The following is a 27814-nucleotide window of genomic DNA, read 5'->3' as shown; positions in this document are numbered from 1 at the left end:
AACTAAATACATACTTTGGTTCTGTCTTCACAAAGGAGAACACTAATAACATACCTTAAATGTTGGGGAACACAGGGTTTAGTGAGAGGGAGGAACTGAAAGAAATCAGTATTAGTAGGGAAATGGTGTTGGGGAAATTGATGGGATTGAAGGCCGTTAAATCCCCGGGGCCTGATAATCTACATCCCAAAGTACCTTAAGGAAGTGGTCCTAGAAATAATGGATGCATTTGGTGGTCAACTTGCGAGATTCTATAGACTCTGGAACAGTTCCTACAGATTGGAGGGTAGCTAATGTAACCCCACTATTTAAAAAGGGAGGCAGAGAGAAAACAGGGAATTATAGACCAATCAGCCTGTTGTCGGTAGTGGGTAAAATTCTAGAGTCCATAATAAAAGATTTAATAGCTGAGCACGCGGAAAACAGTGGCAGAATCGGACAGAGTCAGGATGGATTTATGAAAGGGTAATCATACTTGACAAATCTACTGGAATTTTTCAAGGTTGCAACTAGTACAATTGATGAAAGGGAGCCAGTGGATGTGGTTTATTTGGACTTTTAGAAGGCTTTCGACAAAGTACCACATAAGAGATTGGCGTGTAAAATTAAAGCACATGGGATTGGGGGTAGTGTATTGAGATGGATAGAAAACTGGTAGGCACACAGGAAACAAAGAGTAGGAATAAACGGGCCTTTTTCCGAATGGCAGGCAGTGACTAGTGGGGTACCACAGTGATCAGTGCTGGGACCCCAGTTATTCACAATATATATTAATGATTTAGATGAGGGAATTAAATGTAATATCTCCAAATTTGCAGATGACACAAAGCTGGGTAGGAGGGTGAGCTGTGAGGAGGATGCAGAGATGATTCAGTGTGATTTGGACAAGCTGAGTGAGTGGGCAAATGCATGGCAGATGCAGTATAATGTGGATAAATGAGAGGTTATCCATTTTGGTAGCAAAAACAGGAAGGCAGATTATTATCTGAATGGCTATAAATTGAGAGAGGGGAATGTGCAATGAGATGCAAGTGTCCTTCTACACCAGTCGCTAAAGGTAAGCATGCAGGTGCAGCAGGTGGTAAAGAAGGCAAATGGTACGTTGGCCTTCAAAGCCAGAGTTTTGGTCTCCTTATCTGAGGAAGGATGTTCTTACTATAGAGGGAGTGCAGCAAAGGTTTACCCAACTGATTCCTGGGATGGGGAGACTGACATATGAGGAGAGATTGAGTCGATTAGGATTATATTCGCTGGAGTTCAGAAGAATGAGGGGGGATCTCATAGAAACCTATAAACTTCTAACGAGACCAGACAGGGTAGATGCAGAAAGGATGTTCCCGATGGTGGGGGAGTCCAGAACCACTGGTCACAATCTGAGGATATGGAGTAGACCATTTAGGACTGAGATGAGGGGAAATTTCTTCACCCAGAGAGTGGTGAGCCTGTGGAATTCGCTACCACAGAAAGTATTTGAGACCAAAACATTGTATGTTTTCAAGAAGGAGTTAGATATAGCTCTTGGGGCAAAAGGGATTAAAGGGTATGGGGAGAAAGCGGGAGCAGGCTATTGAGTTGGATGATCAGCCATGATCATAATGAATGGTGCAGCAGGCTTGAAGGGCCGAATGGCCTACTCCTGCTCCTAGTTTCTATGTTTCTAGTTAAAGACAATTTGTTCATTAAACAGTTATTTACTTATTAAGTTTACAAACCTGGTGCTTGTATTCTGGTAACCTAAATTAAACAGTTAGGTAGAATTGGAACAATCTGGTGGTTTGGTCAAGCTTTTCACACATATCACGGCTCGGGCAACAGTGGGACTTGATATTACAGCGCATTATCCCCAGTCCATCATGACACAGGTCACTTCATAAACAATAGCAGTGATGTGATATGAACTTCAACAATTTATGCACTACTTTTACTGTGAAAACCAAAGAAAATGTTAAGCATTGTTCTATCAGGAGTAACTGAGTAAATTATAATTATGCTGAACAACCTCTCTGACCTGGAGAAATCTAATTTTGTGTGTGTGGAGTCTCATTCCCTCAAACGAACATTTGAAAATTGCTTTTTTTTTAAAAGATTGATTTATATTTTAAGCTTTTCACTTAATCCCATGTGTATGGCCCAATCTTTATTGCACTTTCTGTACAATGATTTAAATGTTAATTATTTTTGCTGCTTTTCACTTCCTGTTTTGATGATTGTGAAAATTTCACAATCTGATTGGCTGATCAGCCTGCCTGCTGCCTGACCTTTTTCTGAATGGCACAATTCCTTGTAGGTGGCACCAGATCAAAAGTGATGTTGGAAATGAGGAATTCAAAACTCCTAAATCTTTTCAAGTGGCATTTTTATGGTCCGTGGTAGGCAGTGTTCCTTTGTCACTGACAACAAACCCCCAGCCATTGCAGCTGTCAAATTATCAAAATGCAAATGAGATTCCGCAGCAGCCTCCGAGGCAGAGACAATCTCTGTAAACTTCGTGTGATATTTTCATGCTGCATCCAAGGTTTATAAGGCACCTATGCTTTCCTGCTGACATAGTTCATTGAAGAGTTCATAAAAGACTGAAACTGTACTGGCTGAACAGCACAGATTTCTTATAAACTGTACCAGCTGGATAGAAAAGAAAGAAAGGCTTATATTTATGTTGCGTCTTTCATGGCCACCAGATGTACCAGAGCATGTTACACCTCATGAAGAATGCATAAGCCCCTTAAAACTTTAATCAGTTGGATAGCATTGGCCACTTCATGAACCCTGTGCGCAGCATGAAAATGGAGCTGCTGCTGAACATCAAGATCCTACAGACTGAAGTAAGACAACACCACCTCCGTCTTAGAGCCTGCTGAGGACTCTGGCTAGTGATACTATAATTGACAAGTTCTTTGTAAATACACATGCTATTGTAATGCTCCCATTCTATTATAAACTACATGCAATTTTATATATTTGTAATAACCTTTCGTCAATTGTGTGCTTCCGTTAAAGAATCTCTAAAGCTCTGTCGCACATCAGCTGGCAAAATACAATTTTGTGTCATTTTAAAAGCAAATATTAAAATAAAGAAAACCATTAAACATGCTACATTTCACAAAACTCTACAAAGTTTGTTTCTCCACACTAAATAACTGCTGATTGAGCTGTGACCAGAAGGATGTACATCCTTAACTTCTTAACACCCTGCTGGATAACAGTCTGAGATACCTGAGTGTCATGGATTGGGATTTCAAGTCAGGACCTTGGGATTCAGAAGTGAAAGGTGGGATGAGCATCATTAGGGACAAAGAGGGTGATGCATGCTTAGAGGTGCAGGACAATGTTAGAGTACTTAATGTGCACTTTATGTTTACAAAGGAAGAGGATGCCGACAAAAGATCGGTAGAATCGGAGATGCTAGAGACAATTGATGGACTGAAAATTGACATGAGGGATGTACGGGAAAGGCTGGTTACACTTAGAATGGATAAGTTGCTTGGTCCAGTGACCAAGATTGTTAAAGGAAATGGGAGTGAGCTAATCATGATCTTCCAATCCTCTAGATATGGGGAGGTGGTGAGGATTGGGAAGTTACAAATATGACACTTCGTTCAAAAAAGATTGCAAGGACATTCCTACTGGCTAACATCAGTGGTGGCTAAGATAATAGAAGCCATAATGAAGGGAAAATATTAACAGACACTTGAAGAGATTTGAGTTAATTAAGGAGAGCCAGCACTAATTTGCAAAAGCTGATCTTGTTTAACTATTCTAAAGGGCCTGAATTTTCCCCTTGTTGGGCGCGTGCAATTGGCGGGCCTGATGAAACGCGCGCTGAAAAGCTCAGCACTGCCAGGGTGGGGGTGGGAAGAGGGCAGGACAACGTCACAGCAGACATTGGTGAGCGCTTCAAGAGAGCTCCCTAAGAGAGGCAGCTGCCTCAGGGAACTGCAGACCTCCAAATAACAAAATGAAGCACTAAAAAGCTGCAAAAAATGTCCATGCAGCACAATCAAGCACCTGAAAGCATACCTCAAAAATGCTGTCCCCAGATATTTCTTTTTGTATTATTTCCTAACAGAGACTTGGATGAGGTTCCATGAAAAATGTAAAGATTTGCCTGTCTGCCAACCATAAGGTTGGAGAGGCCATGAAAAATCGCAGGCAATTGCACTGTTAATGGGCTTACTTGCCCCTTAATTGTCGGCAGGCGCAATTCTGACTTTTGCATGCACCCGTCAAGCAAAATATCGCGTAAGTGCACGATGACATAAGGGTGCTGGCCCTACGTCATCATGTGCAATTTTACGCCCAACCAGGTTGGGCTCACGCTTGTCTGTGAGGTGTAACATCTTTTGACAAAGTCACAGAGAAGGTTGGTGAAGAAAATGGAATGGATGTTGTCCATCCTCCTCCTTCAGGTACCATGCCCTAAGAGGGCATTGGCAACCATGGACTTCCATTGGATTGGTCCATGATTATGCTTGGCAAAGTACTGCAGTGGTTTGCCAGTGCCTTCAGCAGTATGGCTGAAACTCTCACACTCTTTACTACCTACCATCAGGCATATTGGAATGATTTACAGGTTAATAATCAACTTGTTTCACCACATTATGCACATACTTTCCATGGACACCAAGTCCTGAAGCGGGTTTTGAACACAATTTCTGAGCCTCTGATTCAGTGGTAGCGATGCTACTGTCCATACGGATTTTTTTCAAAAAATGTTTTAAAAAGTAGTACATAAAAGGCTGGTAAAATTAAAGTTCACGGAACATAAGAACATACGAATTAGGACAGGAGGAGGCCACTCACTTTATAATCCTCACTGACACATTGTGATCCTGCCTTTATAATCCTCACTGACGCGTTGTAATTCTCACTGACGCGTTGTAATCCTCACTGACGCGTTGTAATCCTCACTGACGCGGTGTAATCCTCACTGACGCGGTGTAATCCTCAATTAGTAATCCTCAATTAATAGTCCTCACTGACACATTGTGATCCTGACTTTACAATCCTCACTGACACATTGTAATCCGCACTTTATAATCCTCAGTGGCACATTGTAATCCTCACTGAAGCATTGTTATCCTCACTGAAGCATTGTTATCCTCACTGAAGCATTGTTATCCTCACTGAAGCATTGTTATCCTCACTGAAGCATTGTTATCCTCACTGACGCTTTGTAATCCTCACTGACGCTTTGTAATCCTCACTGACGCTTTGTAATCCTCAATTAATCCTCAATTAATAGTCCTCAGTTAATAGTCCTCACTGACACATTGTGACCCTGACTTTACATCCTCACTGACACATTGTAATCCACACTTTATAATCCTCACTGATACATTGTAATCCTCACTGATACATTGTAATCCTCATTGATGCATTGCGATCCTCACTGACGCACTGCAATCCTCACTGACGCATTGCAGTCCTCACTGATGCATTGCAGTCCTCACTGACGCATTGCAGTCCTCACCATTCAATAAGATCATGGCTGATTTGATTGCAACATCAACTCCATGTTCCCATCTACCCGATAACCTTTCATCCCCTTTGCTTATCAAGAATCTATCTACCTCTGCCTTAAAAACATTCAAAGACTGCTTCCACTGCCTTTTGAAGGAGAAAGTTCCCAAGACTTACTACTCAGAGAAAAGATTTCTCCTCATCCCTGTCTTAAAGGGATGACCCTTTATTTTTAAACAGTGGCCCCTAGTGCTATATTCTCCCACAAACATCCTCTCCACATCCACCCTGTCAAAATCCCTCAGGATCTTAAATGATTCAATCAAATCACCTTTTACTCTTCTACACTCCAGCAGATACAAGCCTACCCTGTCCAACCTTTCCTCATAAGACAACCCTCCAAATCCAAGTATTGGTTTAGTAAACCTCTGAACTGTTCTCAACACATTTACATTCTTCCTTAAATAAGGAGACCAATACTGTACACAGTATTCCAGATGTGGTCTCATCAATGCCGTGAATAACTGAAACATAACCTCCTTACTAACCTCCATGAATAGAGGGGTCAGTGCCAATTTGGATTAAAAAGAATTGACTTCAGGACAACAGCGAGTCATGGTAAATAGTTGTTTTCAGACAGAAGGATGATAGACAATGGGCGAAATCATCGGTCCTGTTGGTGGGCGTATGCGGGCAATATGGAAAGAAGGCCAAAAACTGGTTTCACGTTATCATGTAACCAGTTTGTGATTGTCCACTCAACGGCAGGCCTTGTATCCTGCTGTCACAGATCAGGAATACAATTTCAATACTTTAGCATCTCATTGTAAGCCCTGCTCACTAGAATCATCTCCATGTCAAATTTACCACCCATTTCAGTGTGCTTTCAGAATGGCGTTCTTCACGACTGCCTTTTAAAGGTGTCCACCTCACGACCTGAACTTCAAGGGGGATTCGGAGCTGAGTGCACTAAAACCTTGTACAGTGCTCACAAACATCACCCATAAGACATCAAGGAATTCGGGGGTGGGGGTCGGTGCACAGGCAAGTTGCTTTTTCCTGGCTGGATTTCAGTATGGTGCCACAGCAAGGGCTGCAGTTCAGGTGAGGCTGGGGAGGGGGGTTGGGAAGGCAGCACAGATTGAAGAAAGTACACATGCACATGCCATGGGATGGGGTGAGTGAGGGAAGTGGCCACGCACTTGGAAAAGCTTGTCAAAAGTGAACATTCTTCTGCAGCTGAGACCGTTCAGCAGCAGATGACTGAGAGCCAGTGTCGCCAAAGACTGTGCACATCTGGGGAACTGAAGCTGAAACAGTTCAGCAGCAGCTCCATTGGCATGCTTGGAGTCAGGCCTCTGAAGCTTTTCTGGCCACTCAATCAACGCAAAATCATGGAAGTACCCCCATCAAATGCTCCAGAACTTTTCACCCCTCTGGTGCAGACTGAAAATTAATGTGCATTTTAGGGGGCAGCAGAACTATTGGCCACCTGGGCAAGTTGTACAATCCCTGTGTGAAAGGCAGCCATGGTGCAGTCACTGGTGTCACAAGGTGCTCAGTGCTCCTCTTACAATGTCTTTATCAAGGTTTGGACCAGTGTCCCTTATGGTTCAAGCACGGGCGTGTGAGGAGAATGCCTGCACCTGAGCTGAGAGCACAGCATGAAGTCCAGGCTGAAGCTGCTGCCAATTGGTCAAATGGAGTGGGGCGGAGGTGGGTGGGGTTTCAGACAGCCATGAAGTGCATTACACACTGAAAATCCAAGTGGTGGCCAGCACTCTCCGGAATGCATGAAGGGGCCTTCAGACTGAACCAAGAGAGGTTCTAAGGGCACATGTGCTAACCCATGTTTGTCTCTCTTTGATCCTGCAGAAGGAGAACACCAGAATCATGGAGCCTGGTGATTTAGTGGTATGCCTCAGAGCTTACAGGGAGCAGAAAAGAAGAGTGCAGTGGAGGCGCCTGGCTCAGCAAAGACAGGAACACCTCCCTCAAGACTGCTGCGCACGCAGCTGAAGATCCAAAGAATCGTCATTCATAGGTGCTTCAATTGACCCAGGGTCTAAGATGGCACTTGTCATTCCTGCAGATGACTGAGAGCCAGTGTCACTAAAGACTGTGCACATCTGGGGAACTGGTCGGTCACATATGCCACCTGCTGCAGAATTTGGAGCCACAGGTACATGAGGGCATCCACTGCCAGTCGCCGTGAAAACGATTTTCAATTTTTACGCCAGTGGCTCCTTTCAGGGCTCCACAGGTGACCTATGCGGGATCTCACAAGCCTCCACACACGTGTATCCAGGATGATGCCATCTTCGCGAAGGCACAGAACTTGGTGCATTTTGATCGGAATCAGGAAAGCCAGGAAGCAAGAGCATTGGGATTTGCGTAGATCTCAGATTTTCCACAAGTGCAGCGTGCCATCGACTGCACTCACATGGTGCTTAGATCTCCATGGCAACAAGCAACTATGTCAACTGCAACGGCAGCTGGTGTGCAACCACCACAAACACACCCGATAGGTCTGAGCATGATTCCCATGGAGCGTCCATAACTCCTACATCCTTAGCAGGTCTCAGATCACTGACACCTTCCAGGGTCTACGGAGGCTGCAGGGTTGGTTCCTTGGAGACAAGAGCTAACCATAGATGACATGGCTAATGACGCCTGTGCAGCGGCCTCAGACTGCAGCAGAGCAATGGTATAATGAGGATCACCTGGACCTTGGTGGAGCAAATGACAAGCATCTACAAGGGGAAACATCCTCTCAGTATCCACTATGTCAAGTAACCCTCAGGAACTTATATGTTTCAATAAGATCACCTTTCATTCTTCTAAATTCCAATAATTATAGGCCAACCTGCTCAAATATTCCTCATAAGATAACCCCTTCGTCCCAAGAATCATCCATTTCCAGTTTCCAGCTCCAATTCTATTGAGACTGACACCCCTCTGGATCCTCCCTCCCCTTCCCTTCCCTCTGATACCATCTGTTCTTCTAATTGCAGCTCTTGCTGTGTATTCACTATTCCCTCTGACCTTCCCCTCTCTGATGCTGAATGATCCGTGCTCAGCAAAGGACTCAGTTTTATCCCCTTACCTCAATGAATTTTGGGCTATGCAAAACATTGAATTCTTCTTCCGTCGCTTTGGGCAGGAGTCCTACCCCCGCTCAACATACCCTTTCGCCTTGATTACAGCCTTGGTTCAAACATGGACAAAAGAGTCAAACTCCAGAGGTGAGGTGAGAGTGACTGCCCTTAACATCAGAGCAGCATTTGGCCGAGTGCGGCATCAAGGAGCCCTAGCAAAACAGGCGGTCAATGGGAATCAGGGGGAAAACTCTCAGCTGGTCAGTCATACCAAACACAAAGGAAGATGACTGTCGTTGTTGAAGGTCAATTATCTAAGTTCCAGGACATCATTGCAGGAGTTCCTCAGGGTAGTGTCCTAGGCCCAACCATCTTCAACTGCTTCATCAATGACCTTCCTTCCATTATAAGGTTCAAAGTGGGGATGTTCGCTGATGATTGTACAATGTTCAGCACCATTCACGACTCCTCAAACACTGAAGCAATCCATGTACAAATGCAGCAAGACCTGGACAATATCCAGGCTTGGGCTAAAAAGTGGCAAGTAACATTTGTGCTACACAAGTGCCAGGCAAAGACCATCTCCAAAAAGAGAGAATCTAACTATCACTCCTTGACATTCAATGGCATCACCATTGCTGAATCCCCTACTATTAACATCCTGGAGGTTACCATTGACCAGAAACTGAACTGGACTAGCCAAATAAATACTGTGGCTACAAGAGCATGTCAGAGGCTCAGAATCCTGTGGCAAGTAACCCACCTCCTGACTCCCCAAAGCCTGTCCATCATCTACAAGGCACAAGTGAAGAGTGTGATGGAATACTCTCCACCTGCCTGGATGAACGAGGGGCAACAACACTCAAGAAGCTAGACACCATCCAGGATAAAGCAGCCGGCTTGAATGGCACACCTTCCACAAACATTCACTTCCTCCACCAGTGATGAACAGTAGTAGCGGTGTGAACCATCTACAAGATGCACTGTAGAAACTCACCGAGGCTCCTTAGGCGGCACCTTTCAAACTCATGACTGCTACCATCTAGAAGGACAAGCGCAGCAGATACATGGGAACACCACCACTTGGAAGTTCCCCTCCAACCTGACTTGGAAATATATCACAGTTCCTTCACTGTCACTGGGTCAAAATCCTGGAACTCCCTCCTTAACAGCATTGTGGCTGTACCTCACCACAGGAATTCATCCCGTAAATGAATAAAATATACTACCTCCAGTATTCTCATTATTCATGGACCCCTCCTTCTGGCCTCTTATCCGCTCTTAATCTTTCCATTCAGAACTGTCGGTGTGACATCAGCCATCTAAATTTCTCTGCTCCTCTCACCCATTCTAACCTGTCTCCCTCTGAACTTGTCATACTCCTTTCTCTCAGGTCCAACCCTGACTTTGTCATCAAACCAATTGACAAGGGTGATGCTGTTGTTGTCTGGCGTACCAACCTCTATCTTGCAGAGGCTCAGCACCAACTTTCAGACACTTCTTCCTGCCTCCTCTTGGACCATCATCCATCAACGAACATCAAGCCATTGTTTCCAGGACTGTTACGGACCTCATCTCCTCTGGAGATCTTCCTCCACAGCCTCCAACCTCATAGTCCCCCAAACTCGTAGAGCCTGCTTCTACCTTTTTCCCAAAATCCGGAAACAGGACTGTCCTGGTAGACCCATCGTGTCAGCGTGTTCCTGCCCCATTGAACTTATTTCTTTCTATCATGACTCTCTTTTTTCTCCCCTTGTCCAGTCTCTTCCCAACAACATTCATCATTCTTCTGACAATCTATGTCATTTCATCAATTTCCAGTTTCTTGGTCCTAAACGCCTCTTCTTCACCATGACATCCAATCCCTCCACACCTCTATCCCCCACCAGGATAGTCTGAGGACTTTCCACTTCTTCCTTGAATGGAAGCCCAAACAGTCCCCATCCACCACCACCCTCCTCTGCCTGGCTGAACCTGTTCTCTCATTGAGCAATTTTTCCTTCAACTTTTCTCACTTCTTCCAAATAAAAGGTGTGGCTATGGGTATCCACATTATTCTGTAGTTATGCCCTGTCCTTTTGTGGGGTATGTGGAACATTCCCTGTTCCAGTCCTACTCAAGCCCCCTCCCATCACTCTTTTTCCTCTATTAGTGCCACTGCCTGCTCTCTTCCAGAACTAAAAAAAAATTAATATTGCTTCCAATTTCCCCTCTCTCATCTTTACATGGTCCATCTCCAATACTTCCCTTCCTTTTCTTGAATTCTCTGTCTCCATTTCTGGTGGTAGACTGTCCACCAATATTCATTATAAGCCCACCGACTCCCACAGCTACTTCGACTACATCTCCTCACACCCTGCTTCCTGTAAGGACTCCATTCCATTCTCCAAGTTTCTCCGTCTTCCAATGATGCTACCTTCCACAATGGTGCTTGACATGTCTTCCTTTTTCCTCAGCCAAGGACTTCCCCCACCCCACACCCCCAACTGTGGTTAACAGGACCCTCAACCATGCCCTCATCCCTTCCCCTCCCTTCCAGAACCACAATAGGGTTCCTCTTGTACTCACTTTCCACCCATCAGCCTCCATATTCAAAGGATCATTCTCCTCCATTTCTGCCAATTCCAGCAGAACCATCAAACGGAAAACAGAAACCATGAGTGGAATTTTGACAGGTCATGGGGGTGGGGGGTAAATATGGGTTGTTGGGGTTCAAGTCTTAAAAATCAGATTCCCAACATAAATCCGCGTCCAACCTAATCTCTTCCAGCTTTAACTGAGGTGTGAACGTGGATGGACAACCAATCTGCACTAAGGTGAGTGGTACTTTCAATATGATAATAAGACTGCAAGCTTTTTGAACTTAACAATGGTTGGCTGAGTTTCCCACTTACATGCAGGTGAAGAATTGGTGGATCCCAGAGGTGAGTGCCTTTACACCTACTCCTGGATCCAGTGTGCCTGCCTGAGGAACCCCTCCGAGAACCTCCTCCCTGCCCCAAACTTCTCTCATGAGATTCCCCATCCCAAGGCCACCGAAGCCTCTAATTCCCACCCCACAGCCGATTCGGTCTCTAACTTTTCCTTTCCTTTAGGCATCCAACTTTTTCCATCACCCCCCACCCCTCCCCGACCTCCCATTGCCCTGATCGCCCTTCGCCAGGCTTTGAATTTCCCACCTCCACTTTGGAAAACCTGCAACCCTTCCCTTCCCCTAGGATTGAATTCTCAAACTCTGACTACTGTCCCCCAGGGATCAAGCTCGGCTCCAGCGCGGACTTACCTGTTCCCGTGCTTTTCAGCAGCTAATTTCCGATCCAGCGGAATCCAGGCCCGTCAGTTAGGCTGACTTCCAGGTGGGAAACCAATCGGGGATGTGGCGCAAGCCCTGAAGAACGGGACAGCATTGGCGGGGAATCCTGAGCTCCGGGTGGCCCGTCACTTTCTGATCTACCAGCACCAAGTAAATCAAAAATCAGGCCCCTTTCTTTATACAGCTATACTGTAGTCAAAAGTAAGTGTTCAACTTGTTACGTATTATTCTCATTCAAAGCCTTTATGGTCTCAGTAACCAATGAGGGATAGGCAATAAGTGCTGGCCTAGCCATAACTGAAAAAAAAGGAACGTGTTTTTATAAGCTAGACAAAATATGTCCGTTTTGGGCTAAATTTATTATTCATAATGACTATCGGAGGTAACTGGTATTGTAATAAATCATGTGTATTTTTTCAAGCCATGGTAATTTTAATGTACTTATTATACCAAATATTGTACCATAGTAACTTCAGAATTAATCATAGTAACTTCAATGTGGATTCTGTGCATTATTCTTGTGCAGACAATTAAACAGCTCTGAAAACCGAAATTAAAAGGTTTAAACACTATTTGCTTAGATAACTACAATGTCAGAGGGATAAAACTGGATCAGCAAGTAAAGGCTACCCAATTATCCCAGTTTTTCATTAAGACCTCATTATAATTTCATAAAGTTGGAGGGTATCATTATGCAATTATAACATATTCACAAATTATGCTAAATGGATGTAATCTGTAAATTAAATTAATTAGATTCTTTTTCAACTGAAAAATCTGTGACCTAACTTTATAAAATTTATAGAGTGGAAGAAATATGCTAAGGAGAATTGCAACTACAGGTTGAATTTATTAAAAAAACATATGGAATGCTTTCCTTTATTGGACGAGGTATAGAATAGAAAAGCAGGGATGTACTGCTGAACTATATAAAGTGTTGGTTAGGCCACAGTTGGAATTTTGTGCACAGTGGTCACCACATTAAAGGAAGGACATAATTGCTCTGAGAGAGCACAGAGGAGATTTACAAGAACGTTGCCAGGGCTTGAGAATTGCAACTATGAGGAGAGATCGGATAGGCTAGGGTTGTTTGCCTTAGAACAGAGGAGGCTAAGGGGTGACCTAATTGAAGTGTACAAAATTATGAGGTGCCGAGATAGGGTAGACAGGAAAGACTTATTTCCCCTGGCTGAGAGGTCAATTAACAGGGAGCACAGATTTAAGGTGATTGGTAGAAGGATTAGAGGGACATGAGGAAAACCTTTTTCACCCAGATGGTGGTGGGCATCTGGAATTCACTGCCTAAGTTGGTGGTTGAGGCTGAAACATTCAGCTCATTTAAAAGGTACCTGGATGTGCACCTGGAGTGCTATAAACTGCAGGCTATGGACCAGGTGCTGGAAAATGGGATTAAAATGAGCGGCTAGTTTATTTTTTCTCTTTTTGGCTGGCACAGCCATGATGGGCTGAGTGGCCTATTTCTGCACTGTAACTGTTCTATGGTTCTATGGACATAATTGATCTGGAGAGAGTACAGAAGGGATTTACAAGAATGTTGCCAGGGCTTGAAAATTGCAGCAATGAGGAAAGATTGGATAGGCTAACCAACAACTCATCGACACCAACACCTATCCAGGACCTTCCACCCCTGCCTGTCCCTAAGTCCCCACCCCATCTTCCAATCCCAGCCTCAGCCGTATATTCACTATACCCCGTGACCTTCCCCTCTCCGATGCTGAACATTCAGTGCTCAGCAAAGGACTTAGTTTCATACCCTTACGCCCTCATCTCAATGAATTTCGGACTCGGCACGATGCTGAACTCTTCTTCGGCCGCCTTCGTCTCCATGCTCACTTCTTTGGGCAGGAGTCCTCTCCCCGTTCAATGGATCCTTTTACCCACCTCCAATATTCTCCCTCCATCTGGACCCCTCCCTCTTGATTCTTACCTTCTCTTGATCTTTTCATTGAGAATTGTCGGCGTAACATAAGTTGTCTCAATTTCTCTGCTCCTCTCACCCAATCTAACCTGTCTCTCTCTGAACTTACTGCACTCCGTTCTCTCAGGTCCAACCCTAACATTGTCATCAAATCCGCTGACAAGGGTGGTGTTGTTGTTGGCTGGCGCACTGACCTCTACCTCGCAGAGGCTGAACGTCAACTTGCAGACACTTCCTCCTAACTCTCCCTGGACCATGACCCCACCACTGAACATCAAGCCATTGTTTCCAGGATTGTTACTGACCTCATCTCCTCTGGAGATCTTCCTTCCACAGCTTCCAACCTGACAGTCGCCCAACCTCGGACGGCCCGCTTCTACCTCCTATCCAAAATCCACAAACAGGACTGTCCCAGCAGACCGATCGTGTCGACCTGTTCCTGCCCCACAGAACTCATTTCTCGCTATCTTGACTCCCTTCTCTCTCCCCTTGTCCAGTCCCTTCCCACCTATATCTGTGATTCCTCTGACACCTTACCTCACATCAACAATTTCCAGTTCCTTGGCCCCAACTGCCTCCTCTTCACCATGGACGTCCAATCCCTCTACACCTCCATCCCCCACCAGGATGGTCTGAGGACCCTTAGCTTCTTCCTCGAACAGAGGCCGAACAATCCCCATCCACCACTACTCTCCTCCGTCTGGCTGAACTTGTTCTTACACTGAACAATTTCTCCTTTAACTCATATCACTTCCTCCAAATAAAAGGTGTGGCTATGGGTACCCGCATGGTCCCCAGCTATGCCTGTCTCTTTATGGGGTATGTGGAACATTCCTTGTTCCAGTCCTACTCCGGCCCCCTTCCACAACTCTTTCTCCAGTACATCGATGATTACTTTGGTGCTGCTTCATGCTCTCGTCGGGACCTGGAAAAATTTATTAATTTTGCTTCCACTCTCCACCCCTCCATCATTTTCCCATGGTCCATCTCTGACACTTTCCTTCCCTTCCTTGACCTCTCTGTCTCAATTTCTGCTGATAGACTGTCCACCAATATCTATTACAAGCCTATTGACTCCCACAGCTACCTGACTACAGCTCCTCACACCCCGCTTCCCGTAAGGACTCTATCCCATTCTCTCAGTTCCTTCGCCTCCGTCGCATCTGTTCTAATGATGCTACTTTCAAAAACAGTTCTTCTGACATGTCCTCCTTCTTCCTTAACCGAGGTTTTCCACCCACATAGTTGACAGGGCACTCAACCGTGTCCGGCCCATCTCCCGCGCATCCGAGCTCATGCCTTCTCCCTCCCAGAAACATGATAGGGTCCCCCTTGTCCTCACTTATCACCCCACCAGCCTCTGCATTCAAAGGATCATCCTCTGCCATTTCCGCCAACTCCAGCATGAGCCACCACCAAACACATCTTCCCTTCACACCCCCTGGTGGCGTTCCGTAGGGATCGTTCCCTCCGTGGCACCCTGGTCCACTCCTCCATCACCCCCTACTCCTCAACACCCTCCCATAGCACCTCCCCATGCAAACACAGAAGATGCAACACCTGCCCCTTCACTTCCTCTCTCCTCACCGTCCAAGGGCCCAAACACTCCTTTCAAGTGAAGCAGCATTTCACTTGCACTTCCCTCAACTTAGTCTACTGCACTCGTTGCTCCCAATGCGGTTTCCTCTACATTAAAGAGACCAAACGCAGACTGGGTGACCGCTTTGCAGAACACCTTCGGTCTGTCCGCAAGCATGACCCAGACCTCCCTGTCCCTTGCCATTTCAACACTCCACCCTGCTCTCTTGCCCACATGTCTGTCTTGGCTTGCTGCATTGTTCCAGTGAAGCTCAACGCAAACTGGAGGAACAGCACCTCATCTTCCGACTAGGCACTTTACAGCCTTCCGGACTGAATATTGAGTTCAACAATTTTAAATCTTGAACTGTCTTCTCCATTCCCACCCCCTTCCCGTTTCTTCCCCCTCCTTTATGTTTTTTCCAATAATTTATATAGATTTTTTTCTTTTCCCACATATTTCCATTATTTTTAAATGTGTTTCCACCATTGTTTATTTCTACCTTTTAGTATTCCCCCACCTCCATGGGAGCTGTCTGTACCTTATCTGTACTGTCTTCTACTCTTAATTAGCACATTCCTTTAGATAATATCACCACCTTCAACATCTCTTTATTCTTTTGTCTGTAACAGCTTTTGGTTATCTCCACCTATCACTGGCTACTTGTCCCAACAAACCTGCCCCCCACCCGCCTTAATCCAGCTTATATTTCACCCCTTTCCTAATTTTACTTAGTTCTGTTGAAGGGTCATGAGGACTTGAAACATCAACTGTGTTCTTCTCTGCCGATGCTGCCAGACTTGCTGAGTTTTTCCAGGTATTTCTGTTTCTGTTTTTGTTTTGGATAGGCTAGGGTTGTTTTCCTTGGAACAGAGGCGGCTAAGGGGTGGCTTAATTGAGGAGTACAAGATTATGTGGGGCCTAGATAAGAGTAGACAGGAATTACCTGTTTTCCATGGTGGGGAGGTTAGTTACCAGGGGGCACAGATTTAAGGTGATTGGTAGAAGGATTGGAGAGGACATGAGGAAAATCTCTTTCATCCAAAGGATGGTTGGTGTCTGGAATTAGCTGCCTGGTTTGGTGGTAGAGGCAGAAACCCTCAACTCATTTAAAAGATACCTGGATTTGCAGCTGAAGTGCTGTAACCTGCAAGACCACAGACCAGGTGCTGGAAGGTGGGATTAGAATGGACGGCTGATTTTTAATTTTTTTGAATTTTTTTGGTTGGAGCAGACATGATGGGCTGAATGGCTTTTTTTCTGCGCCATTCCTTTTCTATTGTTCTGTGGTTCTATAACTTAAATTGTAGATAACGTATGTACATAAAAATTGGTTATGCTATAATTGCATAATTGTTATGCTATTTTGGACAAAATATTAAAATAATGTAAATTAAATATCTACATGAGCAAATGTCATCTGAAAAACTAATTTCTAATTGCTTCATACTCCAAGTTTTCTTTTATAAAATTTGGGGAGCAGAAGTAGGTATATGAATAAACTTATTTCAGTATAATGTTACAGACAAGAGGGGGTTTAATTTAAACAGTTCTGATTTCTCCTCTCACCACCTGTCTGTAAACAGAAAGGTATTCTGATTTTGATTCCCTCCTTTATAAGTGGTGGCATATTTTCCAACCCCATAGCTTTAGTGCAATCCAATTTCTATTAATAAACCCACAGCAAACTTGTGATAGTGTAAACTCAGATGGTTAGTTTATTCACACACACTCAAAACATGGGAAGGGGTTTCTCTACGCAGCCATGGTGCATTTGTACAATAAAAGAGGGATAGAAAACTACAAATTTACAGGGCAAAGACCACAGAACAAAGACTTATTGTTTCAGGTAAGTCCAGAGTCCAGAATTAAAGTCCAATGGTATATTCTTTCACAAAGGTTGGCAGGTTGAAGATTGATGCTAGAAAATTCACTTTTCCAGTAGAGGTGACTTCCACGATGGGATAGGCACGGAGAGATGAATTTGTATTGTCGGAGCTGGTACAGAAGTTCAGAGGTTCCAGTAGACATGACTTCCTTGATTGGATAGGCACATAGAGATGAATTTGTCTTGCTGGAGCTGGAACAGAAATTCAGAGATTCCAGCAGAAGCAATGTAGATAGGGGCCAGGCATTCACCTGGACCGAACCCTTGTTCTGAGCTGCTGCTTGCAAGATGGGAAATGGCAGACTGACTAGCAGTACAGCAAGACAGTGTTACAGGTTCATCCAGCTAGGGGGTCATGTGACATGACTCCCACCTGTCCACTTTGGCTTTGACAAAGGATGTATATTTTCTTGTTTGGAATCTTGAGATTGTTAATGTTCAACCATTAAGAATTTGAAAGGAAAGGTCCTTTGTCCTAGCAGACTAGTGGTCTCGGGTTGGCCAGGCCTGGATTAGGAAATGTATATGGCCTTTGTATAATTCCCTTTGAGTTTGATCTCTGAAGTCACAAAGGGTTGTTAGCATCTCTTCAAAGAAAACGAGGTGTCAGCTTCTCGGATATTTCCAGAAAGCTCCTTTTGTTCAGGGTTATAGGCAGACATAGCTTCAGCCTTTTTAAAGTTTTTGTACAGTTTTTAAAATTTTAGGAAGTAGCCATGATTTTTTTATATATATATATATATTTATATATATTAGCTCCATGACAATAATATTATTTTAGATTTTAGGCTCAAATAATTTATAGCTTTTTAAATATTTAATATGTTTTCAATATAATAATCTCTCAAAAGGTAAGAAATCTGTTTATAAGTCAAGGACATGTGTCCTGTACAAGCTGTATCCATTTACTTTAAGAGGTATCACAGATCAGGTACTTGGTATCTAACTAGGTTCTTTTTATAAAGAGCAATTCATTCACCACTATAAGGATAATTTCCTGTATTCATTAACCATCTTCATTTCAATGTTAGATTTTTTCATAGTATTTAGTATCAAACTTAATAAGAGCATTAAAGAAGCTGAGTTAGGCTGATTTGAGTGTACATGTGCCTTCCAATGCTTCACTGAATTCAGACCGCTTTACTACTAATGCCCTGCCCCTTTAAAGTCATAGCAAGATCCAAAATGCCATATACCCAGTTAGTGCTTGATGTCTGTGAGTGCAGTCACTCCAAAAAAAAATAGACTAATTTATTTACGTGGTGAGATCAAAATCCTGCAAATGTGACGATACAAACTCTGTACCAGAAAGAAATAAAATATATAGATTCAAAATATTTAAATGTTACCTTATTTATTTAGAAATTCAACTTGGACAGATTGCAAATTAAAAAATCAGCCAAAGCACTTTTGCCATTGGCATACATCACTGAAATGATAAAGAGCAAACAAACCTTTTTGAGTCCCCAATGTCTTTTGAAACTTGCACATTTGTTAAATACTAAAAATGATTTTGCACAGTGCAGTGCAATACAAGAAATCATGTTAATTATCTTCACACCAGGGCTCTTGTTTGTGCAGCAATAACAGCATCAATAACTTAACATCTCAACAACTGGTCTACCTCTCACAGTTCATAGCACCAGACACGTGCAGAGAATGGCAATAAAGTTACACACTTTACAGAATGCCTCATTAACTTCACATCTCTTCTGAACATTGCATGGTAACATTGTGCAGGCTTCTTCAGATCAAGATAAGAGCTTTTTTAAAAATTACAGATTGCAAGTTGAAACAGCAAAACTCAAAAACATTTAACAATCAACAGCCCATGCAGCGAAGCACACATTTTCAATGGCTTCAATCTTTTCTTTGCATGAGATAAAAGCTGTTGTTTTTCACACAGTTATTGTTAGAAAGAAATTGCATTTGTACAGCACCTTATCAGGTCCTAATTATATCTCAAATTAAATCAAATACTGTTGAAATACAATCATCGTGATGTGTGTATATCATGCATATATCAACACAGCATTTATAGAATGACGTATTTGTGGCATAGTTATGCAAAAATACATGGTACTTAATATGCTTAAAATCTGGGGTGAATAAAGGGTATGGGGGGTAGAGGGGAGCCTAAGCCAAAAGGGTGCTTGGATGCTTGCCCACCTTTTCCAGTGCTTTGTTGGTTGCGTTACTCTTTCTGTACACGTTGGAACCATCTTCTCAGAGTAATTAGGGATAGGCAATAAATGCTGGCCTAGTCAACGGTGCCCACACCCCATGAAAGAATAAATAATAAAAATATCTAAATACTGTGGCTACAAGAGCAGGTTAGAGGCTGGAAATTCTGTGATGAGTAACTCCCTGCCTATCTCCCAAAAGTCTGTCCACCATCTACGAGGTTCAAGACAGGAGTGTTGGGCCTATACTTATTGGACTTTAGAAGAATGAAAGGTGACCTTGTTGAAACATCATGTATTCTGAGGAAACTTAACAGGTTAGATGCTGGGAAGATGCTTCCTCTTGTAGGGGAATCTAGAACTAAGGGGAACAGTTTCAAAATAAAGGATTCCCCATTTAAAGTGGATAAGGAGGAATTTCTTCTCTTAGAGGGTCATTAGTGTTTGGAATTCTTTGCCAAAGAACAGTAGAGGCTGGGTGATTAAAAATATTTAAGGCTGAGTTAGACAGATTTTTGATCGACAAGGGAGTCCAGGGTTAAGGGGAGCAGGCAGGAAAGTGGAGTTAAAGTCACTATTAGATCAACTATGAATTGGCGGAGCAGGCTTGATGGGCTGAATGGTTTACTCCAACTCATATTTCTTATGATCCACCAGGCAACTTGCCCACTGGTGTCCCTCTCCCTCCTGCAGTCTTCAATTTAACCTAATTTTCTGAGTAGGCGGCAATGGCATCTATCAGAAACCAGCTGTTGCCTCTTTTGATATCCAGGTCAAGTTCCAATTCCACCATTGAGGCCCGACTGCTGTTTTAACCAGGGGCCTGAGTGGAGTGCAGTTGAATGATCATGCAAATCAAGGATATTTACATAATATATTACGTAATAGAATGCTTTTTATGAAGGTTTTAATTATCAGTTTACTTAGCCTCCATTAAGAAGAGACAGGATGTTTAGCTGCCTCTGAAGATGTTAAAAATTATTTGATAGCTAAGATTTAAGGAATAATTTTATGACTCCATGTTCCAGGCAAGTAGCCTTGGCAACTGGGAGTATTAGTAAAAATTTGGACATGCTATCTGTACAACTTTCCAACCATTAATTTAAATCATGCTGATTACGTCTTTAGTTTTCTCTTCATCGGTATGCAAATCCAGGATAGTGAGTAACTTCAGTGTAGAGTGTTGAGTGCCTTGGGCTACAGTAAGATACAGACAGGATGGTCAAATAAGCAGGTAAGTGGCAGGTGGAATTTAACCCAGAAAAGTGTGAGGTGATACACTTTGGAAGGAGTAATTTGACAAGGAAGTATTCAATGAACAGCATGACACTAGGAAGTTCTGAGGAACAAAGGGACCTTGGTGTGTGTGTCCATAGACCTCTGAAGGTGGAGGGGCATGTTAGTGGGTGGTGAAAAAGGCATTATGGAACACTTGCCTTTATCAATCGAGGGATAGATTATAGAAGTAGGGAGACCATGTTGGAGTTGTATAGAGCCTTGGTGAGGCTACAGCTGGAGTACTGTGTGCAGTTCTGATTGCCACATTATAGGAAAGCTGTTACTGCACTGGAGGAGGCGCGGAAGAGATTCACCAGGATGTTGCCTGGGAAGAAACATTTAAGTTATGAAGAGAGGCTGGATAGACTTGGGTTGTTTTCGTTGGAGCAGAGAAGACTGAGGGGCGACCTGATCGAGGTGTACAAGGTTTTGAGGGGCATGGACAGGGTGGATAGGGAGCAGCTGTTCCCCTTAGTTGAAGTGTCAGTCACAAGGGGACAAAAGTTCAAAGTGAGGGGCAGGATGTTTAGGGGGGATGTAAGGAAAAACCTTTTTACCCAGAGGGTGGTGATGGTCTGGAATGCACTGCCTGGGAGGGTGGTGGAGGCGGGTTGCCTCACATCCTTTAAGAAGTACCTGGATGAGCACTTGGCACATCATAACATTCAAGGCTATGGGGCAAGTGCTGGTAAATGGGATTAGGTAGGTAGGTCAGGTGTTTCTCACATGTTGGTGCAGACTTGATGGGCTGAAGGGCCTCTTCAGCACTGTAAGATTCTGTGATCGACACACAAGAATCTGGAAATTCAATGGCTTGTATGGTGGGCAAAAAGCACAAGCTCATTATTAATTGGAAATATACTGCCCAACTTAAATTCGATGTTAGGAATTTTCCCCCAAAGTAGGTGCAGGAATTTGGCAAATAAGGCACCTATTTGAGGCCCCAAACATATAATTGGTCAGCTCTGAGGCAACTGGAACCAGCTGCATTTGGGGAAAAGCAGTTCCACATGCGCCATAACTGGCTGCCTTTAAAGAAACCATTGCAAACCACTTCTAAATGTTTTTAAAAATACTTATCTGAACACAGAGATAGGAGGGGCAGGAGTGCTTCTCCAACTTTAGATACATGTCAAGGCCCTGGAACAACATCATCAATGCTGTCTTTGAAGGATCTTGAGTATCCAGTGGGAGGACAAAAGAACAGACATGAGCATCGTTCAAGACACAGACATGCCAGGTGCAGAGGGTATAGGGAAGGAGGAACTTAGAACAACCACCATCACTAAAGAAAAAATACTGAGTAAACTATTGGGATTAAAGGGTGATAAGTCCCCAGGACCTGATGGCCTACATCCCAGGGTTTTAAAGGAAGTGGCAGCCTAGATAGTGGATGCATTGGCTGTAATATTCCAAAATTCGCTGGATTCTGGAAAGGTTCCAGTGGATTGGAAAAATGCTAAGATTTTTGCTTAGTGTTGTTGCAATGGTACAAGGCACTGGGTGAGACCTCACCTGGAGTACTGTGCACAGTTTTGGTCCCCTTGAGGAAGGATGTAGTTGCATTGGAGGCGTTTCAGAGGAAGTTCACTCGATTGATTCCAGAGATGCGGGGCTTATCTTATGAGGAGAGATTGAGCAGTTTAGGCCAATACTCGCTAGAGTTTAAAAGGATGAGAGAAGATCTATTTGAGGTATATAAGATGCTAAAGGGGATAGACAAAGTAGACGTGGAGCGGATGGTTCCCCTTTTGGGGCATTCTAGAACGAGAGGCCATAGTTTTAGGCTAAGGGGTGGTGGATTTAACTCAGAGATGAGGAGGAATTACTTTTCTCAAAAGGGTCGTGAATCTGTGGAATTCACTACTTCAGATTGCAATGGATGCCGGGACGCTGAATAAATTATAGGAGGAGATAGACAGATTTTTAATTAGTAATGGTTATGGGGAGAGGGCGGGAAATTGGAGTTGAGGCCAAAATGAGATCAGCCATGATCGTATTGAATGGCGGGGCAGACTCGAGGGGCTGGATTGCCTACTCCTGCTTCTAGTTCTTATGTTCTTCTGTAGATGCCGTGATAATCTCACATCAGCTGAGATGGATGTGACATGTTGGCAAAATGCCTGACTCAATACAGCACAGTTGCTGTGTTCAGAGCTATGCAAGAAAGGCCTTTCACGTGGGACCCAAAGGAACTATTTCAAAGCCCACTGGCTGTCACCAGGCAACTTGCTGATGAAGAGGCTTTGAATTTTGTACTAGTGTTTGACAAGCACCCAGATTGGGAAAGGAAGAGCAATTGGGAAAAGGGTGAGTATGAGGAAATGGAGAATAGCTGTGATTGGGGGGATGATCAGGGAATAGACGATGACCAAGAGAGAGGGGAGGCAATCAAAACTTTGGGTCAGGGTATGGTGGGATGTGATGACAATCTGAATGGTGTCCAGCAGCAGCCCATGGTTTTATTGTGGAGCTGGACAATTGGCACTCCCTCAAATCAGGGATGATTCTTTCTTGCAGATGCAGTGAGCCAGCCAAAAGTCCATTGATTTTGGCGGCACCAGTAAATCCCGCCGGTGAGCAGGACCAGAAGCTCCCACCATTGGATTTAATGTTGGAGACCATGAAAGAGAGGAGTCTGTGAATAGTGAAGGTTTTCTACAGTCTCAGTGGAGGAACTCTTGTGCTTATAGCCTTGGACCAAGGCGGTGCACAAAAACTGGATGGTCTCCTCCATCCTCAGCCAATGACACAGCACTGCCTCAATGAATTCCAACATGTGGGAGCACATCTGTTCCTGCTGGTTCAGGTAGAGCCTCCTTTTCTGTGACTCCTGACTCTCTTGAGTTCTTGCATCTGTTCCCAGCTAAGCAGGGCTGTATCTGTCCTCCCTCCTCCATGGTAACTTGCACAGCTGTCTCTGCCTCTGGCACCTCCTCTTGCAAGTGTCATGTTCCTCACCCCTAATCTAAATGCACAGGACGACCACAAAGGGGAGTGTATCTGTGCTGGTGGACAATTTGCTTGTAAGGTATGATGATACTTCTTCAGAGCTGGCTGGTCATCTTGGCGCATTGATGGAGAGGAAGAAGGACCCCTTGGGTGAACATCTGCACCGGTAGAAAACACAAGAAGAGATCATGAGAGCTAGCCTTGGGGAACAGAACCCATTGAAGTGCTTAATAAGTGCACTGTCCTCTGGAATCACTAACTATGAGTGCCCATTTTGCCCAGGCCAAGTTACCCATAGTCTGCCATCCTGGCTATTTCCAATCCTCTATTCTCCATTGCTGTCACGATCAGAAGGTTCTCTTTCCCTCCGCCCATTTGGGCTCTCTCTTGGGTATAGACCCAGATTTCTGTCAACGCATTGGGTTTGCCGGGTTGGGAGATTTCCAGGCTCGGCAAACATGAATCTTAAAAATGGCAGCCTGGAGGTGGGATGTTCGGTCAGGGTGGGGGCTGCAGTCTCAAACAGGAGATGGGGCAGGCAACCCTGGAATAAATCTTCAGGCTGTTGGGTGCAGAGGCAGGTTGGGCGCAAGGCCTCTCTCTGTTCCCCGGCAGTGAGTTTAAATAAATAAAATATTTTTAAAAACTAAAACTATCCCTTCAGTCCTCAGCCCTCACTCCCTTTCACACCCCACATATGATTCCTGTGCCCCACCCATGCCCCCTCACCCATATGCCAACTTAGTTACCCTCTACCCATCTCCATTGCTCCCATATCTCCATGCTACTTCAGTGCCTCTGAATTCCAACCAATGAACCCCAACCCCCTTTGCCCTTATAACCTCCATGCCAACTTACTATCCTTGGACAGTTCCTTGACAGCTCTGGCACTTCCTGGGTAACTTTTACAGGTTTGATAATTCCTGGACGGCTTTGACAGATTTCACAGTTTTGACACTTCCTGGATAGCTTTTACAGATTTGACTGCAAATAGTTCCTCAGCTTTTCCCTGACAGCTGTACATTTTCCTGAAAGCCGGCCAGTTCCTGGACAGCTGGACACCTCTTTTATAGCTGGGCAGTTCCAATGGATTTATGCGTAATAATGTTCACTTTTAACAATCCCAAAGGCTGCCTTACCTCTCCCAAAGGTGTCACAGAATTCTATCCAAAGGGGTACCTTACCTCACCAAAGGGGTGCCCTGGTTCTCCATAACAATACACCATGTTCAGGCTTCCTCTCACCTGTTCCAATTTGCACACTCCTGTTACTCCAGAATCCCAGTTCAGTGGAGGCAGCTGGTGATCTAAATATCTAGCTGCCTCCATGAATCATGCAGACATGAACCACGGCCTGACTGCAGTCTCACCCCTGTGAAGATGGTAAATGCCAGGTTTGGGAGCAGGACTTAGCATTTTCGGCCATTTCCTGGATTTTTGTAATGAAAGAGATGCTCTCCCAATGGAGAGCAGCTGCAGAGTGGCTCTCCCAGAGATGAGTGGCAGTGGAAGGGCTCTGCCAGAGGAGAGCAGCGGCGGAGGGGCTCTCCGTTGTGGCGGAAATCTGAGCAGTAATGTGTCCATTTCTCTTGCAAGGACAGAAGAGTGTATAACAAGGCACTGCTGCTCAAGCTAATAGCAGCTGCTCAAATTCATTGGAGGGTCCATCATTTCAGAACTGGCAGTTTCCTAGCAGCACTGGCTCAGAGCCATTCTGGTGAGGTTAGCAAATGATCTGGCCACACACTATGTAGCACGTGCCCTAAGGGCTCTCAGCTGGTGTGTCTGCTGGAGGATGAAGACCCAGAAGCCTGTCCTGAGGGTTGGGGATGTACTCACCTTTCCAGAGACGGTCATTCAACCTTTTCCTCATTCATGCTGTCATTCCCCCTAGACTCGACTATTCTAACTTACTCTTGCCCAGTCTCTTGTAATCTACCCTCTGTAAACTTGAGGTCATCCAAAACTCTGCTGTCCATGTCCTAAACCTTGCACCAGGTCCCATTCCTCTGCTCACTGACTTGCATTAGTTCCGGGTTAAGCAAAGTTTTGATTTTAAAACCCCCAGTGTATTGTTTTGTTTTATAATGCTCCTGTGTAGCGCCTGGGAACATTTTATTATGTTAAAGATGCTTTATAAATATAAGTTGTTGTTGGTCTTGCACTAGATCCAGGCTCTTCTCATTACCCTTGTAACAATGACAGTGGCAACGATCTCCATCCTGGTCTGCATGGCCTGGAAGGGCGGCATATTCTTGCCACCCACCGGGAAGATAATTTCCCTCCTCTCCCTCAGCTTCCAGCATCACCTCCTGGTGCACATCTGTAAAATGAGGGGCCACTGTTCCCAGTCTTCCAGGTCTTCAAGGAACCAGTCAGAAGTAGGGCTCCAACCTCTTGGTGCTGATTTTATGCTCTGTGCTGTTTTGAAGCACACTTCCCGTCTTTGGTGTGGCTGTGGAATTGAAGCAAGGGTAGGCAGCCTGAACGAAGGAATTCTGGAAAGAAAGTGTAGACATAATGGAATTTGAATCGGACAGAACCTGGTAAGCTGCAAACAACCTGACCTCAGTGAATACCCTAACTTTGGCAAAATCCCCTGGCCTTCGCAGAATCCCTGATAGCTTGGCGAAATCCCTTGATCTCAATAAATCCCCTCACCTCAGTGAACCCCTGACTTCAGTCAATCCCTTCACATCAGTAAATCCCCTAACCACAGCCAATCCTTTGACCTTGGTAATGTCCCCAACCTCAGCATTGTGCCTTGCCAACTTTTACCTCTGGATTTCATACCAAGGAACAACCCTGTTCCTCCTGGCCCCACAAGGAAAATATAAAAACTTACTTAAATGGCCTCTTCTGGTGCCGAATCCTTTTCCTGTTTTATTCGCCTTGTGGGGATATAAAAACAGATTCTAAACTCAGGTCAGAGTTGAAATTGAACTCAGGGCATCACCACATCACCAGGCCCTCATCTGCCATGGAAAGGTGTCCATGTTGTCTGTTCAGAGTAGCAAATTAACATTGAAGATAATAGGACCCAAGAGTGATATTGATGGATGAGTCATCAGCTGATTCTAACTGTCCCCCTGGGTAGTGTTTAAATTGGCCCTTGTGGTGGAGGTTTTCAAGCAAACCATGTGACTTATGAGGCCAGAAACCAGACAAATAAATGTGACAGACAGAAAAAGCAATAATAATATCAGCACATCTTCCATAGTGGTGTTCAGGGTAACTTGAATGATTAATGGCTAATGTGGATGTGATAGTCTGGTTGTTTTCAACAGAGTTTGCAGTGAATTACAGTTTAGTTGTTTGATAAGGAACAGTGAAGTTAGTCAGAGCTGACTGTGTAGAAGCCAAAGATTGTCCGCTCTAGCTCACATTAATCAGATATTTTTTGTTAGTGGGGGAGTTTTCTCTGTATGTTAAAAATAAAAAGCTTTATATGCTTTCAAAAAATTAGCAAATATTTGCAGAACAGCTTACAAGAACACAAGAAATATGAGCAGGAGGAGGCCCAATGATCCATCAAGCCTGCTCCGCCATTCAATACAATAATGGCTGATCTCAGGCTTCAGCACCATTTTCCCACCCATTTCCATATCCCTTAATTCCCAGAGAAACCAACATTCTGTCTATCCCAGTTTAAATACATTCAATGTTGGAGCGCCCACAACTCTCTCAGTAGAGAATTCCAGATATTCTCAAAATTTTGAGTGAAGTAATTTCTCCTTTTCTTAGTCCTAAATGATTGGCTCCTTATCCTGAGACTGTGCCCCCGTGTTTCAGATTCCCCATCCAGTGGCAACAGTCCCTTAGTGTCTACCCTATCAAGCCTCTTAAGAATTTTGTAGGTTTCCAAGAGACCGCCTTTCGCTCTTCGAAACCAGGCTTGTCCAACGTGCAGCCTGTGGGCTGGATGTGGCCCTTAACGTCCCCAATGTGGCCCCCAGGGACAGTTTTCAAAATGACGGTAAGTAGAGTTAAAGATTCTGAAAGAAACTGTGCCTTCAATCACAGGCCATTCCTCTACTAAATGGGAGAGAAGAAGTCTGTGATTAGAGGAACAGCAACACTGATGGCAGCGAGTGTGCTCCTGAGAGAGAGGTATTGGCAGGTGGA

Source organism: Carcharodon carcharias, chromosome 1, assembly GCF_017639515.1.
Source record: "Carcharodon carcharias isolate sCarCar2 chromosome 1, sCarCar2.pri, whole genome shotgun sequence".
Taxonomy (NCBI): Eukaryota; Metazoa; Chordata; class Chondrichthyes; order Lamniformes; family Lamnidae; genus Carcharodon; species Carcharodon carcharias.
Note: the sequence above shows the minus strand (reverse complement) of the source record.